Source organism: Equus asinus, chromosome 9 (assembly GCF_041296235.1).
Source record: "Equus asinus isolate D_3611 breed Donkey chromosome 9, EquAss-T2T_v2, whole genome shotgun sequence".
Taxonomy (NCBI): domain Eukaryota; kingdom Metazoa; phylum Chordata; class Mammalia; order Perissodactyla; family Equidae; genus Equus; species Equus asinus.
The window spans coordinates 57455752-57473251 of record NC_091798.1 but is presented as its reverse complement, the minus strand read 5'-3'; the positions used below and the strand labels follow the sequence as shown (position 1 = coordinate 57473251).

Genomic DNA, 17500 nt, shown 5'->3' with positions numbered 1-17500 from the left:
TGAGCTAACTTCCATGAGAAGTTATTTCACTACTTAGGGCCCACCCCCTTGCTCTGGAAAATCCAACTGTTTATATAGAACTGAAAATAGCTTCCCTGAAATTTCCTTTTGATTCACTACAAATTACACTTGAAATCCACACTTTAAGATCATCTTGGAGGCTCTGCTTGGCTTTTGACCTTAGCAGTGGAACACCACCTTCTTTGCATACTCTAAGAACTTGGACCTTGTAAAAGAACTTCGAGAAGGGAAACTAGGTAACAAGATCTTCAAATATATCTCCCCAATCTGGGAGGAACAAAATGAAGCTGGTGGAAACTCCATTGCTAAGGCGAGAGAGTCACCTGCATTGCAAGGGCCATGACAAAAGGACATTCCTTTTCATTCTGAGTCTTGATGTGGCTAAAGTCTTACCACGTTCTTTAAAAACATTTGGCCATTCATCCATTCTTAGGTATCTTTTGCATGCCTACTAAATGCCAGGCACTGTGGTCACTACTGGACATACAGAAACTGAAGACATAGTCAAGGCTCTCAAGAAACTCACCTTCTAGTTTTAAAGAAGTAAACCAATATATATATAACTCTGTAACATATACTCTGATGTCATGGACTCAGAGTTCTAGAGAAATTCAACCAAAGAAACCCTAAGTCAGTCAGAAAAGATCATGGAAGTCTTCCCCAAATTGGAAATTCTTGACATGATTCACTGGATGACAGAGTAAAACTTAGCCAGCCAAAGAAAAGGAAGGGTATTTGAAGCAAAAAGATTTGCCTGCATAACAGCATGGAGAATAGAGACTAAACAATGTTCAGGCTTACAAATGGCTTAACATACTTGGAATATGGGTTGAAATAAGGAATTGACAAAGAAGTAAAGCTGGATGCACGTGCCAGGACCGGATCATGAAAGAATTAATATGCCACACTAAGGACTTTAGCTTTTATCCTTTAGAACAGAGAGCCCTTGAAAACTTTTGAAGGGGAAGTAGCAATATGATATTTGCATTTTGGAAAGATCACTCTAGAGGCACAGTAAAAAGTGGACTGAAGGGGAAAAGAGTAAGCCAAGGAGAAAGAAGGAGATAGTTGGGATGATCTAAGATAGAAGGAAGAGAGCAACAGTGCGAACAGAGAGGAAGGGTCTGATTTGAAATACACTGAGGAAGTAGAATCAACAGGACACAGTAGCCCTGTGGACATGGGTTGAGCAGAAAGGATGAGTCTAGGGTGATTCCAAGATTTCTAGGTCACGTGACCAATAGAAAGAGAAACATTCACTAAGCTGCTTTTCTCAGTGTTGTATGTGGACCACAATCATCAGAATCACTAGAGGTGTCTGCAAATAATATCGATTCCTCACTCCATCCTAGACTTAATGAGTCAGAATCTATGCATGATGAAATTTGATGCACACACAAAGTAAGAACTGCAGGAAGAGGAGCAGGTGAGAGAGGAAGAAAGGTAATGAGCTTAGTTTAAAACCTGGGTTTTTTTAGAAGCCAACGGAACATCCACAAGGACGGGTTCTGTGAGCAATGGGTAATATAGGACTTCAGCTCAGGGGAAAGAAAAAGTCTAAAGTTGTTTTCTTTAGGAGTCAACAGCTTTTAGTGGTAGGTAAGATACAGGTGGTTTTTACGGAAAATCACCCTGGAAGGTATAGAAGGGAAGCAACAAAAAAAGGCCTGAGAGTAAGCCTGGGGACATGAAGATGTTGGATATTGTCAGAGGAAAAGTAGCCCACAAGGAAACATGGCAGGTAATAGTACAAAAAGTACTGGGTTCAGCCTGGCTTTTACTCAACTAGGAGAGAGAGCTGCACAGATAGCAGTAAGCATAGCTTTTCTGATGATTCTAATCCATTACATCTCTAAAGAGGGAAGGAGAGTATGTCAGATTGCTACCATTTAAATCTGTAGTGAGAGGTTTCATAATGCCTTAGCCATGAGTTGCTCAGGTTATTTTCTACCTAATTACTCCCCCAAACAAGATGACTTTTGTCACTAGAAAGGAATGCACAGTAGCCATTGGTGTGGTTGCATGCGCACAAGCTTTATGAACACCTCTTAGATCCCAACTTAGTGCAGGAATGTGGGGATGAGTGACAGGAGAAGCAGGATGATATAATTATTTCTCACATGTTCTCGATGACAGCAGAGGGTCAGAGTAGTCACAGGGTTCTGGGCTCCAAAATATATAGGCCAGCCTCCAACTGCATTAAGAGTGAACGGCAACAAGAAATTTTTCAAAGATAGGCATTGGGAACTAATCCTTCAAATCTATTCAAGGTAACTTCTCCACTTCAAGCTGGGCAACGTGGCTCCATACAGTCCCTCAGGAACAAGGATAGAGAGGATTTAATCACTTTCCTACACCTCAAATGCATTCAATTCAAATATTTCAGACATTTAAACTAACCCGATCTATGGAGACTTCAACAGCAAACCAGTACTCTGGCGTTATTATCATCCAAAACATCTTTTTCCTCATAATCAATAAAACTCATTATATTTGAACATTCAGACAATTCCCATATCACTTGATGATAAGTGATCCATCCCATAGCCATCACTTCAAAACAATTTATTTACAGCTATCAGAACTACTAATGACCTTCTTAAACCATCCTTCATGGAAGCACCTTTAAGGTTTCTGTGGTGGGCAAACAAGTTCTCAAGGGGTTTTTCTAGTATAATCCCAGAGAACAGGAAACAGCTGATTGGTACAGCTAGATAGAGACTGTAGAAAGTCAGTGGTTACAGCACGTCCAGTATCTTGACTAATATTCACCAAGAGTCAGAAAGGTAGAAAGCTAAGCAGCATTGACGATTCTGATCCCAACCTACCTAATGGTTTATCAAACAGTTTATTCAAGTCTCTCAGCATTACCTCTCTGCCTCGGTTTCCTCATCAATAAAATATGTGTAATAAATTTACCTACTTTGTACGGTTGTTGAGACGGTTAAATAAGGTAATCTATATAAACACTTAGTAAGTGCTCTGTAAGGTTTGATCTTATTATTTTCATTGTTAAAATCAAAACAGCACCATTTTCATCAGCAAATCAGGTGGATTAAAAAAATTACTTTAAGGAAAAAAATCCTCATCATAAATAAGGCTTTTTTATTTTTTTTTATCAAAGACTCTTAAACACATGCTTCTAAAGTCCAAATGCAGCCTATTTAATGAGCTACCACACTTTATCTCTTCAGCAATACTTGAATTTTAGCCTAAACAGATGCCACAGATTCCACTGGGTGCGCCAGTTTGTTGTAGAGAAGAGCAAGGGCTTTTACAAAAATATAAATCCTGGTTCCCTTAATTTCCAGCTTTAAAATATTGAGAAATGTTCTTAACTCTGAGATCCATTTCCTCATTCATGGAAAGGAGACCATATCACTAACTTGGAAGGATTAAAAATGAGATAATATGAGGCTGGCCCCATGGCCCAGTGGTTAAAATTCCATGTGCTCAGCTTCAGTGGCACAGGTTTGAGGGTTCGGATCCCAGGCATGGACCTATGCTACTCATCACCTGTGCTGTGGTGGCAACCCTCAAACAAAATAGAGGAAGATTGGCACAGATGTTAGCTCAGAGACAATCTTCCTTGGGGCAAGGGGTGGGGGGGGGTAAGAAATAATATAATAGTTTTCAATTAATGTATTTCTCTTCCTCTCTCAGAAGAAAGACCAAAACTTGTCACAAAGGTTGGGTGGAACAATTGGGAGAGGTGAGGACTGTGGCAATCTAGAGAGTATGTGCCCTCTCTAAAGTGAGCAGTGGCAACAGTGTGGTTTACCCCAATTGTCCCTATACAAGAATACACGTACAGTGTTGCCAGAGCTAGATTTTTGAAGAGAAGCCAGATATGACATTTGTATGTAAAATATTCTGAATTCTAAAAATTGGCATCAAGTTCTATTAAAAACAAACAAACACTCTAGGCCAAATAAAAATCCTTTGTGCCAAATTCAGTCCGTGGGCCATCAAGTTGCAACTTCTGATTTATAAATCATCATTATGATCACCAGATGGCCAACCCTGGCAGAATCTCTGAAGTAGCCACTAACGTGAACCCTTTCTCTCTTACCACACATAACTAGCTTTGTTCTCCTTCCCCTCATGTTCCACCAAGACTAACAAGATAATGTTAAAGAGAACTGGAAAGGGCATTTCAAAAAAGTAAACTTGTCTAGACTAATTACCTCCAGGCAAGTTTTTTTTAAACTTTACCCAGGATCTACTCAAATGCTTTCTTTGACAAATCCTGGCCCCCCTGGACTTCTGACGCAGGGGCAAAGGACAAAAGAGGCAGTCTGTCTCCATTCAGGAGCTCCCTTCCCCCAGCATGCCAGCTGACCTTGACAAGAAGGCTAGTGGAAAGCGGCTGGCTTTCAAGCCCACTGACAGTTGGAAGCACAGGTGCAGCCCAGAGCCCTGGCAGGATTCGGCCAGGCGCTCCTGTGACAAGCCCAAGCCTGAGGGGGAGACTCCCCTGACAGTCTGAGCAGGAGGCTGAATCTGTCACTGTCTGGCTGGAGCGGCTGTCTGCGACAAGTGCTGACACCGGATGCCTGAATAGGGGCTCAGTCAAACAGGCGTGTGTTACAGAGAACTCCCCCAACTCATATTTCACAGTGATCAGAGGTGCTGAGGCAGAGACTCGAAGTGGCTCATCACTAGAGCATTAGCCATGCTGGTTATCACACAGGGACAGCTGGGCTGAAGCCAGAGAAGCCCTCTTTGGAGACAACAAATGTTCAGTGCCCCGGGGGTGGTGAGGATGGGGCCACCAGGCCTCTCCATCCCCTCCGAATCCCCATCCCCCATATATCAATGCATGGCACTCCAACACCCCCATGAGGCCTTGAAAGGATAGAGCACAAGGAGGCTGCTGGGCTGGGAGGAAGGCACACACTTGGAGGTAATGAGAGCCTGGGAGCTGAGCCCTGCTATGGTCACTTCAGACCCAGGCCCTGGCCTTTTGTTTTCACAGTCTCTCCTGAGTGGAAGCAATGAGAGCTCTTTGAGACTTAGCCTTCTAAAGAAAGGGGTTTTATTTTTCTTTCATCAATGCTGCTCCACAACACGCTCTATGATGCTTGAGTCTGTGCTCAATCAGTCTGATGGAATGGAAAGACAAATGAAAGAGGCAGAGGAAATGCCGTCAAATTTAATTTTTTAATTAAATTTTTATCTTAGGAGTTTCACAAAGAACGTGTTCTCTCCCCCATTCGTTCTAATTATATTGGCATGGCAATCAAGGATGGTGATTATTTCCAAGCATGTCACCCATTAACTAAGATGCCTCGACAACCTGCTTCAAAGCCTGTCCCGCATTGTTAGTGACTTACTTCCTTTGGGAAATTTGAGAATCAAATTTAAAATAATAAGCAAAATATGAAATCTTTCTCAGAGTAACCATGACTCTTTTGAATTCAGAAGCCAAATGGCTTTGACGTGACCAGCAGATCTGCAGTTGTACAGTTACAAATCAGACAACAGAAAGAATGAGACAATCGCTAGGATTCCCACAAGTATCCAGGTCTCATCCATTCAGTGACAGTAATAATATTAAGAATAAACACTTCCTTTATGGGTCAGTTGGCATGTAAGAACCCTTCTTCTAAGCATTTTAACTGGACATTACCGAATCCTCACAATAACCAATGCGTTAGGAATATTATTATCCCAGCATCACAGGAGAGGAAATGAAGGCCCAGGAGGCTTGATTAAATTGTTCAAGTCATACAGCTTGAAAGAGGCAGAGTGGGGTTACAAGCAAACAGCGCCTTCCACATCGTACTAAAAATGTTTATTGATTACAGTTGCTAAGGAGTGGTGGTGAAAAAACTAAATTTAGAGTCAGAACACCTTGATTTAGCCTTAATATATAAATAACACCTACCAATTTTAATGAGGAAAAAGATGACTACTCCAACAGAAAAATAAGCAAAATGCAGGAAATTCACATAAAATTTTGACAAGTAACTGAAAAAAAATATAAAATCTCACTAGTATTCAGATACTTGAAAATTGCAATGACATGACATGCTATCTTTTGCCTCTCAAACTGACAAATATCTCTTAAAACTGTAATATCCATTGTGGGTAAGAGTGGGTAAGAGCCACTACTGGAAAAAGTGTTGATTTATATAACATTTTTCTGGGGCAAGCTGATAATATATGTCAAAATCCTGAAAATAGTTTATGTCTTCTCTGGTAGTTTTAAAACACAGCTATAAATTCTTTGACACTCCTTCCATTGAGAGGTAGGGGTCTATATACTCTCTTCTTTGAATCGGGGCCGGATTGTGACTGCTTCAACCAATAGAGCACAGCAAAAGTGGCATCAGGTGACCCCCAAGCCTAGTTCATAAAGCTCATATACATCTGCCTTGTACCACTGAAACACTCTTGGAGCCCTGGGCCAAGTCATAAAAGTGCTACTACACTGAGATCACCAGGCTGGAGAGGCCACATGTAGGAAGAGGAGTCAACAGTGCTGGCTGAGCCCAGCCTTTGAGTCTCCCAGCTGAGATCCCAGACATCATGGAGCAGAGAACAACCATGCCTGCTGTGTCGTTTCCGGACTCCTAACCTACAGCATCCACGAGCATAACAAAATGGTGGTGGTTTAATGCAGCTAAGTTCTGGGCTGGTTTGTTACACAGCGATAGATAACTGGAACAACCTCTTATGTAGTAATTATTCTTCTGAAACTATTCTAAGGGAATAATTGGAGACATGCACAAGAATTACATACAAAGATTTTTACGGCATCGTTGTTTAAAATAGGGGAAAATGGAAAACATACAGTTGAACAATAAGGGCTTTCTTCAGCCACATAATGAAATGTGGCGATTAAAAATCAGGTTTGGAAAACTATTTAATAATAAGAAAAAGCCGTCATAACATTGTTTAAAGAAGAGTTTTAAAATAACATAGAAAGCAGTTCATTTTTGTAGGAAAAAAACAAACATATACATACATATTAAAATTGGATGAAAATACTCCAAAATTTAAATAGTTGTGACATCATGGGTGATTTTTATTTTCTTCTTGATGATTTTCTGTATTTCTAAAATTCATAACAGTAGTAGACATGCAAATAATTGAATCCATGTAACTTTTAAGAAATCTTATTGAAGACCTGAGTTCAAATTCGAGCAACTTCTATCGTATTGTCTTTAGAAAGATTCTAAACTTTAATTTCCTCATCTATAAAACCAAGATAACAACATCTACCTCAAAGGATTTTTATGAGGTTAAACTATACAATAACTAAGTTCCTGGTATGGACCCATGTACCTAGTAGGCATTCAATAAACACTTTTTAATTCAATGATATGCACTTTGTCCAACTTTTCAAACACAACCAGAACGAGCATTTGAAATAAATATCCTTAGCCCCCAAGTGAATAAAGAAGATTAAGGTTTGGCCTCATGTTTCACCACTCATCCAAAACAAGTGGGATTCGGCAAAACTGCAAACCACTCTGTGTCTTGCTGCCACATGTTGACCTTATTTCTTACCACTGGTGCAAGCACCACACTTTCCTGCTATGCCAAGTAGATGGCAAGCAAATCCTTGGGCTGAAATGAAGAGGCTGGGCAGTAGATTTTCCTTTCTGGATGTGGAAGCCTCTTTGGCTGTTAATTGTATCTGATCCCACCATGACAGTGAAGAAAGTCTTAGACCCAAAGCCTTTCAATGAGCTATAAAGAACCACTCCTCTTGTCTTCCTGGTTTATCTTCTAGTCCTCATTCCCATGCCACATTGTTATGACTTTGTTAAATTAACATTTGTTAAGTAGAACCCCAGGATGTGAGATGGTGAGTCTAGGTTCAACAAAAGACCACAAGGGAAATAAACAGAGAAGTTTATTACTCACAGGTCCTGGAGGATGTACACAGCACACGCCTGGAGGTGCCACATCAGGAGGTCAAGGCAGGGCGCAGGACGAGAGAGTGACAGGACTGATGGCACATGCCTTTATTAGGGACCATGGGTGAAGTGCTTTGGGGTTCCCAGGCTAAGGCCAGATTGATCAATTCAAACCAAAAAGCATAGGGTTTTGGTAAGCTCCAAGGGGTTCTTATCTAAGGGGCACAGAGGGGAGCCCTGGGGAGACTGTTGCTCCCAAGGGCTGCTGGGGAAGTTATATCAGGAACTTGCATTTGCTGTGACTCTGCAGGCTGTTCTCTATGGGCTGTTACCCAGGCACGTGATCGCAGGATGGGCTAGTGTCAATTCAAGGCCCCTGCAGGCCACAGGCCACCTGACCACACAAAACAGATGCTGAAGCAGCAGTATCATGGAGCACTTTAGCTAAATTCTTGATAGACATGCACATTCTTGATAATAGCTAATAACAACAGGAGCTAACCTCTATTGAGGACCCTCGGTGCCAGGCACTATGCTCAGCACTCTACTTCTACCAGCTCACTTAATCCTCACTGTAGCACTACAATGCAGGTACTATTATCCCTCTTTCTCATGTGAGGAATCAGAAACACAGAGGAGTTAAGTAACTTACCTAAAGTTACATAGCTAGAAGGCAAGGATGTGAACCTAGTAAGGCAAGCTTCAAGGCACATATTCTTTATCTCTCATCTATACTGCTCTATATAATTAATACGATCACTGTATCCATTATACAAAACTTGGCATGGGAGGAAGACCACCAGCCTGCTTTTCAGTGGTCTTATCGTCAGGATGACACAACCCTACAGCCTAAGCCAAATGCTGCTCATTCAGTAACAGTGCTATAAATAGAGAAAAAGAATAACCACTCTTCTACCCTGAGGCCTGGTTTACCATCCCTCCACTCCCCTGTGCCCCTACCTTTTATAGGATCCAAAGCTTCTTGGAGGTGTCCCATTAGTGTCTGTGTCCTCTGGGCCTGATGCACCCCCTAGCCCATCCCAGGAGCTTCATAATGACTTATTCAGCTGAATTGAAGAGGGTCTGCCCAAGTCAGCAGTTCCTACCTAATTCCTGCCTCCCAAGAGTTTCTCTTTGGAAGAAACACATGCACACAAACACAAAATGTTGTTGAATAAATGCTGATCCATCTAGTGCAGAGTGGTCTGGGTCTGGAGTTAATGCCTTAGGAAACCCTAACACCTGACCTTTAGGATTGAGTGCAGACTGATAAATGACATCCCTAATCCCACCTGGGCTTTGAGCCAATCAGGTTTAAATTGGGAATAAGGAAAGAGTAAGGCAGAAGGAATCTAAATACAGTAATATTTTACTGGTTAAGCAGGTATTGGAGAATGCAGTTTATCTTTGTGGGTCAGTAGCCTTCACAACACTGAATTCCACAGTTAGACAGACTTACACACTCAGTTCTAGGAAGTGCTGCAGCAGGACGGGACTTCCTCTGGTAGGAGAACTTGGGCACTTTACAAGCATGTCTTCCCCTAAAGAGAAAAGAAAGAATATATTGTCCCTGACCATTATCTTCTTCCAAGTCACCAGTAAAATAAAATCCCTCTTTGTCCCTTGAGGAGGAGTGATTGAGGGCGGAAAAAGGACATAGAAGATTGGCCCTCTACCTGCTGTGACTCTTGGATAAATGAGAACCTGGACGCCATGAAGAGAAAGCTCTGGAGGGACTGAGAACAGCAGATAGATTTCATCATTGGGTTGAACACTTAGTTACCACAAATTACTTACATTCCTATTGCTCTCCTATCTGTAAAATGTATACATGTTGCATTTAACATCAATAATTAAAATGTTTCTGTTTTAAGTTTGTGCTGCAAACTCAGAACAACTAAGTATCACATAAACAAAGTTCTCTAAAAATTCAGCCTCACCCTGAACTAGGCTGTAAAGCTCCTCAAAAATACTGATTCTTTTATTTCATTGTATTCCCTAGAATACTACACATACAGTAATTTATTTACAAATGCTTCCCATCAATGGGTACATGAAGGAAGAAACAGTAAAGAAAAAACAATTTCATTGGCTATTCAACTTGTAATTTGGGGAGGAAGAAAATATAGGGCAACAAACAGGCTGTGTTCTAATCATTCATTCATATGTCCTTTTGGGGTGACAGGAAAGGATTTTCCCAGAGAAGGTCTACGAGGCAGAGCTTTGGATACAGAAAAACTAGAATTAAGATTTATCTAAGTTTCAGATGAAAGTTCTATTATCTTACCCCACAAAGAATACTCTGGCATTTCATTTGTAGACCTAGGATGGGTCACTAAATGTAAAGAGTAGAGGCTAGGGGAATGGGAATGGGGGCCGGAATGTGCGAGAGAGAGGCAGAGCACCATGAGTCTGGAGACCACGAGAGTACTCCAGGGTTTTTACCTCTCCTTCCTTCCACTCTTGCTACTTTAGTCAGCTCTCCTGCTCCAAATCAGGTCCTACCCATCAATAAAGACAAGTGGGAAGCCAGAGAAGGAGGCTCCAGGTGGGAGGAGAGAAATCCAGAAAGGGAAAGGAGAGGGGAAGGAAAGAGACAGGGGAAGCACCGTAGCCCAGTGAAGGGAAGGAGGGTCCTGCAGCCAGCCCTGGCTAGGGAGCTCTTTCCTGGTTCTAGGTAATCTCTGTAAGCATCTTTGCCGTAGACAGGTTTGTTGTAAGCATTTTTGCTAATTGGCTATAAAGCAATTTTGCCATAAAAGATAAAATAACAAAAAACAAAATAAAAGATGGACATTAAAAAAGACATAATGAAACATGTGGTACATATCTGGACTACACTTAAATGTTCTATCACATGCCCAGCCCTTATATTTCACCAAATCATCTAAGCCAGATTCTATACCAAATACCAAAATTCTGTCCACATCATGTTCTCCACTATCAAGTAGCAAAAAATTTTCACCAATTTCAAGAAACTTAACTCATCAGAATCATGTAACCATTTCTTTTTTCAGAGGGAGGGGGATAAGAGGAGCTTGACTCTTCTTTTGCCTCCAACTTCTAATATTGCATGATAAATTTGTTAAAGACGGCATTAGAGAACAAACCATTGTATCTAAATTAGCTAGAGAATCGATAATTAATGCTCTCAAAGACTCTTATGAATGGCTAGCTGCCTCTTTTATATTTGCCATAGCTCGGAAACTTTTGGTTTTGACAGGTGGGAGGGATGACTGTGCTCATTGAAGGATCTGCACACTGATATGTTATCATTTTCTAGTATAGTATGCAGTCTGGCTTTAAACTGTTGTTTCACACTTCCACTAAGTTTGATCACAGTATTTTTCTAGTTGAAGCTAAATTGTCAAACCAAACTGTCAACCAGTTATTTTCTCTTTTATGGCAAAATTGCCTTTTGGCCAATTAGTTATGAGGCAAAAATGCTTGCAGCAAAAATGTCTACGACAAAGACGCTTATGGCAAAAACACCAGACATGGTCTTTCTTAGGTGAGATACAGTTATGGAGCAAACAGGGCTGAAATAAACCTATTCAAACCAATATGGATTGTCGCATGTTAGATATTTGATGTCATAACTAAAAGCAGACTGGAGAGAGTCAGTTCCAAAGCCATCTTTATCACTCACCACCGGGGAGACCCTGGGAAAACTATTTAACCTATGCCTGATACACAGCAATACTTATTTACTCTCTGCCAAGCAGAGTTCTAAGCACCTTACATATATCATCTCACCTAATTATCAAAAAAATATTCTTAGGAAACAGAGGCCCAGAGAAGCTAAGCATTGTGAACACTGATGCCCCAGATCTCCCTTCACTGAAGGACCTGTCGCCCCAGCTGCTGGCAGACAGCCTTCCACTTCTGGACACTCAAGGATGCCTCAGAACAGAACTGCCTTGTCCAAAGTCACTTGCCCTCCAGGAGTAACCCACCTCTGGTGTGAGGTATCTTTGCCCAGCTCAGTAGAATTCCATAGGGCCACTCTAGCTCCAGAGCTTCCCTCTACTGCACAGCTGCTGACTTGTCTCTGCCGAATCCTGCTTCTGTCCTCTCCCTCCCTCAGATGTTGGACCAAAAACAGTCCAGAATAAATGACCAACTCATCTCAGAGTCTACTTCCTGGAAAATCCAGCCTTGGACTCTAAGTAACTTGCTCAAGGACCCGAGGACTCATGGTGGGGATACAAACCCAAGCAGAATGTCACCAGAGCCTGAGCTCTTACATGCCCCATCCCACTATTTTCCACCATTAGCCATTACTACTTCATTACCCCATGACTCCTACCATAATCTACACATCCCCTCTTATCTAGGCCCTACTTTTCACTAGAAAGATGGCTCACTAAAGATTTTGCCTCCAAAGTGACACACAGAATTTTAAGTAAACAAGAGAAAGGCATGCAGCCCTCTATCCATGGGAATTAGATCTCATATTAAGAGAATCTCTCCTAATTCCACCTATCTCTCCTTTTACAACGTATTTTCAATGGCGTGCCAAGTCAGTGATGCAGAAAGAAGTTAAGATTTCCTGAGCCCTAGATGTGAAGATTAAAAGGAGAGAAACTAAAGTCCACATAGCCAGCTCCCCCGTTGGCTCTCCCAGCTGAAAACTGGGACCATTTCCAAATTTGGTGAGAGATTCTCCACTCAATCTAAAAAGCTAATTTTCTAAAAGATCATTTTCTATAATGCACAGGCTAAAACATTTTCCAAGTTAGTATTTTCTTCCACTCTGTTGGTATCTTCAATTTAAACAGTGAGCCCAATTTCCACAATATAGAAGGTTACAACTACCTGATGTTGATTTAAACAACTGTGAGTTCCCAAATATAAGACCTTGTTTAACTTTGTTTCTTTCTGTTTCTGCTGTGGGATCCATAGCCACCTCTTCTATTGTAACAGTATTTCACTTACAAACATGTCACACTATCTAAATTTAAACTAATTAGCAAGCCAGAGCACCTGATCCTCAGAGCATTATCCCACTGCCGCAACCCCCAGCTCTGTTTCTCTCAGTTGTCAGAGCAAAGTCATTGCCAAAAACCATGACAAGAAACCTGGAAACTGGTCTTGACCATAGAAAAAACAGTCATGTCCTCACTATTTTCCAGCATCTGACTTTTTTTAAGGGTTTCATCTCTCATGAAAGGGTATACCAAGTTCCATGGCTGCCAAGGAGCCCTGGGATAAATCAATTTGGCACCTTTCATTCCACTTCCTGGTGTGTTGGTAATCAGGATGGGGCACTACTGCAAACCCCGTCCTGGACCTACTGCCGCTCTGTGAAGTAACAGTATTCAATCATCACGCATTGCATTTTCACCTTGCCTCTGATTGTTCTGGTCATGTCAGAGATGTAGCTTTGATGCAGACATTGCTTTGGAGAAAAGAGGAAAAAGTAGCAGAGATGAAGGAGAGGGATTAGCAGCTCAAAAGCTTTGAAAATCTTGATTTCACTGAAGTGAAAACATGTCTTATCTGCCTTCTTTAGACGTTGCTGTTCACATTAATTTCAGATGAAAAGTAAGTCAGTAGGTATCATTTTTTTTTTCACGCCGGTGAAGTTTTTCTACAGGGAGCCTGTAAAGGAAAACTGTCTCTCCTAGTGCTCCTAGGCAAAGCATTGAAGTACAATTCCACCAAAATCAAAATGACAGCTCGAAGGCACCCCTAATCACCAGCTCGCTGCGTTCTTTCAGGACTTGAATACAACTGTCAATTATCAAGGTCTCTTTGTAACCAGACAAGTAACAATGAATGCAAGGTCTAAATCAAACCTGCCAAAAAAAAAAAATCACTCCCTTTTCACATCTGATAGCAGACCCAAGATCCAATGGTAAACTAAGGTATTAGGAGAAGTTATCAAAGCAACCATAAAATAAATTATTAAAATGTGTTAGTAATTGTGTTTAACTCAGAATCATGTGGCCACACTCACCATATTTTCCAAACCAAAAATGAACACTTATCTCACACAAGCTATGACCATAAAAATTGCTTCAGTAACTCTCTATTGAGTTACTATGGAGCCAGGCACTGATCTCTGCACTGCCGATGAAGTAGTGAACAAAATAGGCAAGGTCCCTGCCCTCACGGAAGTTACATTCTAATAACAATTAGATATAAAATATAACATTCCATTATCATAAGCGCTATGAAGAAAATGATCACCATTGTCATATGTCTTCTATCTCCTTCACACCTAAATCACATCTAAATCATAAGAAAATGATGAAAAGGGTTGCAATTTAGACCAAGAAATACTTAGGAATTAAGAAATTCCACCATTCCCCTGGAAGCAGGGGCTGAGAAAATCTGAAGGGGCTCATTCTCTTTCCCACCATCTCCCTTCACTGACTGAAATGACAGAGCTGGTTGTCCATCCAGTCCAGTGTCCTTCAATGCCAAATCACATCTAAATCATTCTAGACTAGAGAGAATCTATTCCACTTTTAAATGTCTTCATGGCATTATAAGGAGATTGGGTTCTATTAGACAAGAAAAAAATGTCTTAATGAAATCATTTGGTCTTGTCAATTAAAATGGAGCCCAGAGAGAATAATGAGAAAATGATTAGACAAGGAGAAATGGAGCTAAGTGTCTTCCTCCAAGCTTTCAAGACCAGTTATTTCTGTCAGGGGAAATAGTCAAAGAATCACATGACTTATAAGCCTTTGGAGGGAGCTCTTAATGGATAAAACATCGTTGTTAAATATGGTCTTCAAGCAGCTAGAAGGAAGCAGTAAGAAGGTATCTATGCTTTTGCTACCTTGATACCTAGTACTATTTCTCTGAATTCTCCTTTTAATGTCACCCCCTTTCCTGTTGGCGGCTGTGGCTTGCACTCAACGTAGAAGTAGGGTTCGCAGGTTGGGATACTGTCTCACTTAGACGGTTTATTACTGGCGAGAATGAGGATGAAGGAAAAACTGATTTTTTTTCTCCTTCTCTGTATATATATATATATTCCCTAAGCATCTTCACCCATTCTTATGGTTTTATTCACCCTCAATGTCTAGTTCCAAATCCGGGCATCCAAGTACATTTTGTAGATGCCATACTAGTACTTAAAACTCACCAGGGCCAGCAGTGGGCTCAAGGGCTTCCCCATGCCCTGCATATTGATTCTCTTCACACACCCTATATCTCAATGAAGAGTACCAGGATTGTGCCCAAAGTTGCCCCTCACTCAAGAAAAACTATAACACAAATATGCAGTCATCTATAACAACATTTGACAACCATAAGAAGATGCTGCTGAGAGAAATTAAAGAAGACACAAATAAATGGAAAGTCATCCCATGTTCATGGATTGGAAGACTTAATATTGTTAAGATGTCCATACCTCCCAAAGTGATCTATGATTTAATACAATCCCTATCAAGGTGGCAGCCACAAAAAGGTGGAAAAGAGAATACATGAGAGGCCACATTATTAGAAAAGAATTTGAAAAAAAGCCTTAAAAGTCTAGGAGATTGACTGGATGAGAGGAAATAGGCAGGAGTAAAAAATGGCCACTGGACTTGACATGTGAGCCTCTCTAGTCCTTCCCTCCTGAGGTCTGAATTTGGGGAGGGTTGAGGTGTGGGAAGAGATTAAGAGAGTTGGTCTCTACAACTACTTCCTTGCCCCTGTCTCCATTTAAATGCATCTTCTTTAGGCATGCTATTTTTCTCTTTCATTTAAAATGACTTTGATTTCTGTTGTTGTCTTCCCAGCTGTCATCAGCTCTGCCCAACTGAAAATGTAGTAATCAATTCTCTTTTCTAAGTTATTTATAAATATATTGAAAAATGCAATCCTCAGAATTGATGTGTTTAACATGCACTTCCCTTCTCTCCACTCTTTAAACTGAAACCAATCTCCCATCAGTCACCACTCAATGAGCTGTTAAATATTCAAGGCTGCACCTTCTCCACTTAATGGGGAGAATGACAGAAAATGCCTTAAGAGGAAACTTCAGAATAATATGGAACATAGAGTGGGAAGGGGAAGAAACTCCTCCCACCCCAAGGATGGAAGACATATGACTGCGTTGCGCTTCCAGTAGACAAACCAGCAGGATCTGTGCAAGTGATTTTGCATAAACAACAAAGAGCTCCCCAAGCATTTCTCTCAGAACATCAAGCAATATGTCCCAAAGCAGCCTTGACCAGGAGGAAAAAGCAAAATGCTATCAGCCAGGGGACACTTGAGTCTTTGCTTTCATGCAGTTTATTTCTTGTAAGTGACCTCTGCCGCTTTGGCTTTATGTGTGGGCATTCATCCTTTACAAACAAATACAATTGTGAGGCATTTTCCTCTGTGTATAGTTAGATAATGAATTCTTCCTGTTGCAAAGTGACCTCAAGAGCCCGGGACCTCATTTCATTTCAATTTGTGCCAATGAAACGCTTGACAAATTGCTCTTTTTAGAGTCATGTATAACTTTGGGTTTTAGTCCTAAGCATTGTCGCTCTTCCGACAAGGACAAATCGGGCTGTAGGATTTGTTCCCTATCCTTTGCAGTGCCAATGATTACAGCATCAGTTGGGTGGGATCAGCAGTGAGTATTTCTCAGTGATTCATTCACTTTGAGTACAATTATTACAAAATCACAAAGTCCTGGATGAGCTAAATTCACCGAATGGAGAGCAAAGCTTACTTTTAAATATATAAGCACACAAAGATGCACACACATGAAGAGTACTGTTTCAAGAGTATTCTTAGAATGTCAGCCATTCCTTATTCTCCAATACAAATAATTTCACATTTCTAGTTAGAGTTTTTGTTCTATGGCAAACCTAAACTGAACAATGTTTCTGCTGGTGTTCTTGGCAAACACTGAAGGTCTCGGATAGAATTCTGTCATCTGTTCTGAACACAGATGATAAACCAAATTTGTACATTGTTGATCTAAAACCCAAGTCTTTAACCTGAGCATAATGAAATCACGTTAGGAGACATGCCTGTCCAAACACCACAGTAACTATGCCAGGGCTGCTTGGAATAGTTGCCATTTGTTCATCTCTTCTCAGTCTGAAATTATTTGAGCTTCACCTGTTCCCATCTCAAATTATCCTATAATTGTTTTTCACATTATAGAGTTATACCAGAAGTAGCAACTGTACCAACTGGCACCCAGACATCAGGAACATGGATTGGCTCTCCCTTTTTCCTCACCTCATATGCTCTGATCAGTGCTTATAGAATTATTTAAGAAAAGTTTGCCTTAAATCCACAAATTTACTAAAGAGGTCATCTAGTCCACTCTTCAATCTGAAGTGTTCCTCAAAGTCACAAAACTTAACTTTTAAAAACTGCCAAGTTGTTTGTTTAGAAAATATGCCAGCATGATTTGCTTCTTGCTTTCCGAGGGGGAATATCAAAATCACATAATAATCATTATGCACTATTTTAAAGACTTTTTTCTAAATTATTCAAAAATTATAAGCTACTTTCAAACTTCCCAAAATTGACTTGGAAAAAAAATCTCACACATTTTCCTTAGCTGGTTTTGAATTCCTGCTATCCCAGGTTCTAAATCAAAAGATATTAATGCCTACTCTGTTTTCTTTTTTTTTTTTAGGGGAAGATTAGCCCTG

At 40.7% G+C, this 17500-nt stretch overlaps 1 long non-coding RNA gene across 2 annotated transcripts in view; it reads right to left on the bottom strand.

Moving 5' to 3' along the window:
• Positions 1-5087: 5087 nt before the first annotated feature.
• The window catches only part of LOC123289855 (uncharacterized), an 83388-nt gene continuing 70975 nt past the window's right edge, over positions 5088-17500 (bottom strand). For both annotated transcript variants that reach the window (XR_011505896.1, XR_006534105.2), the window contains exon 3: positions 5088-9433. This is a non-coding gene — a long non-coding RNA (uncharacterized lncRNA). The remainder of the gene's footprint in view (positions 9434-17500) is intronic.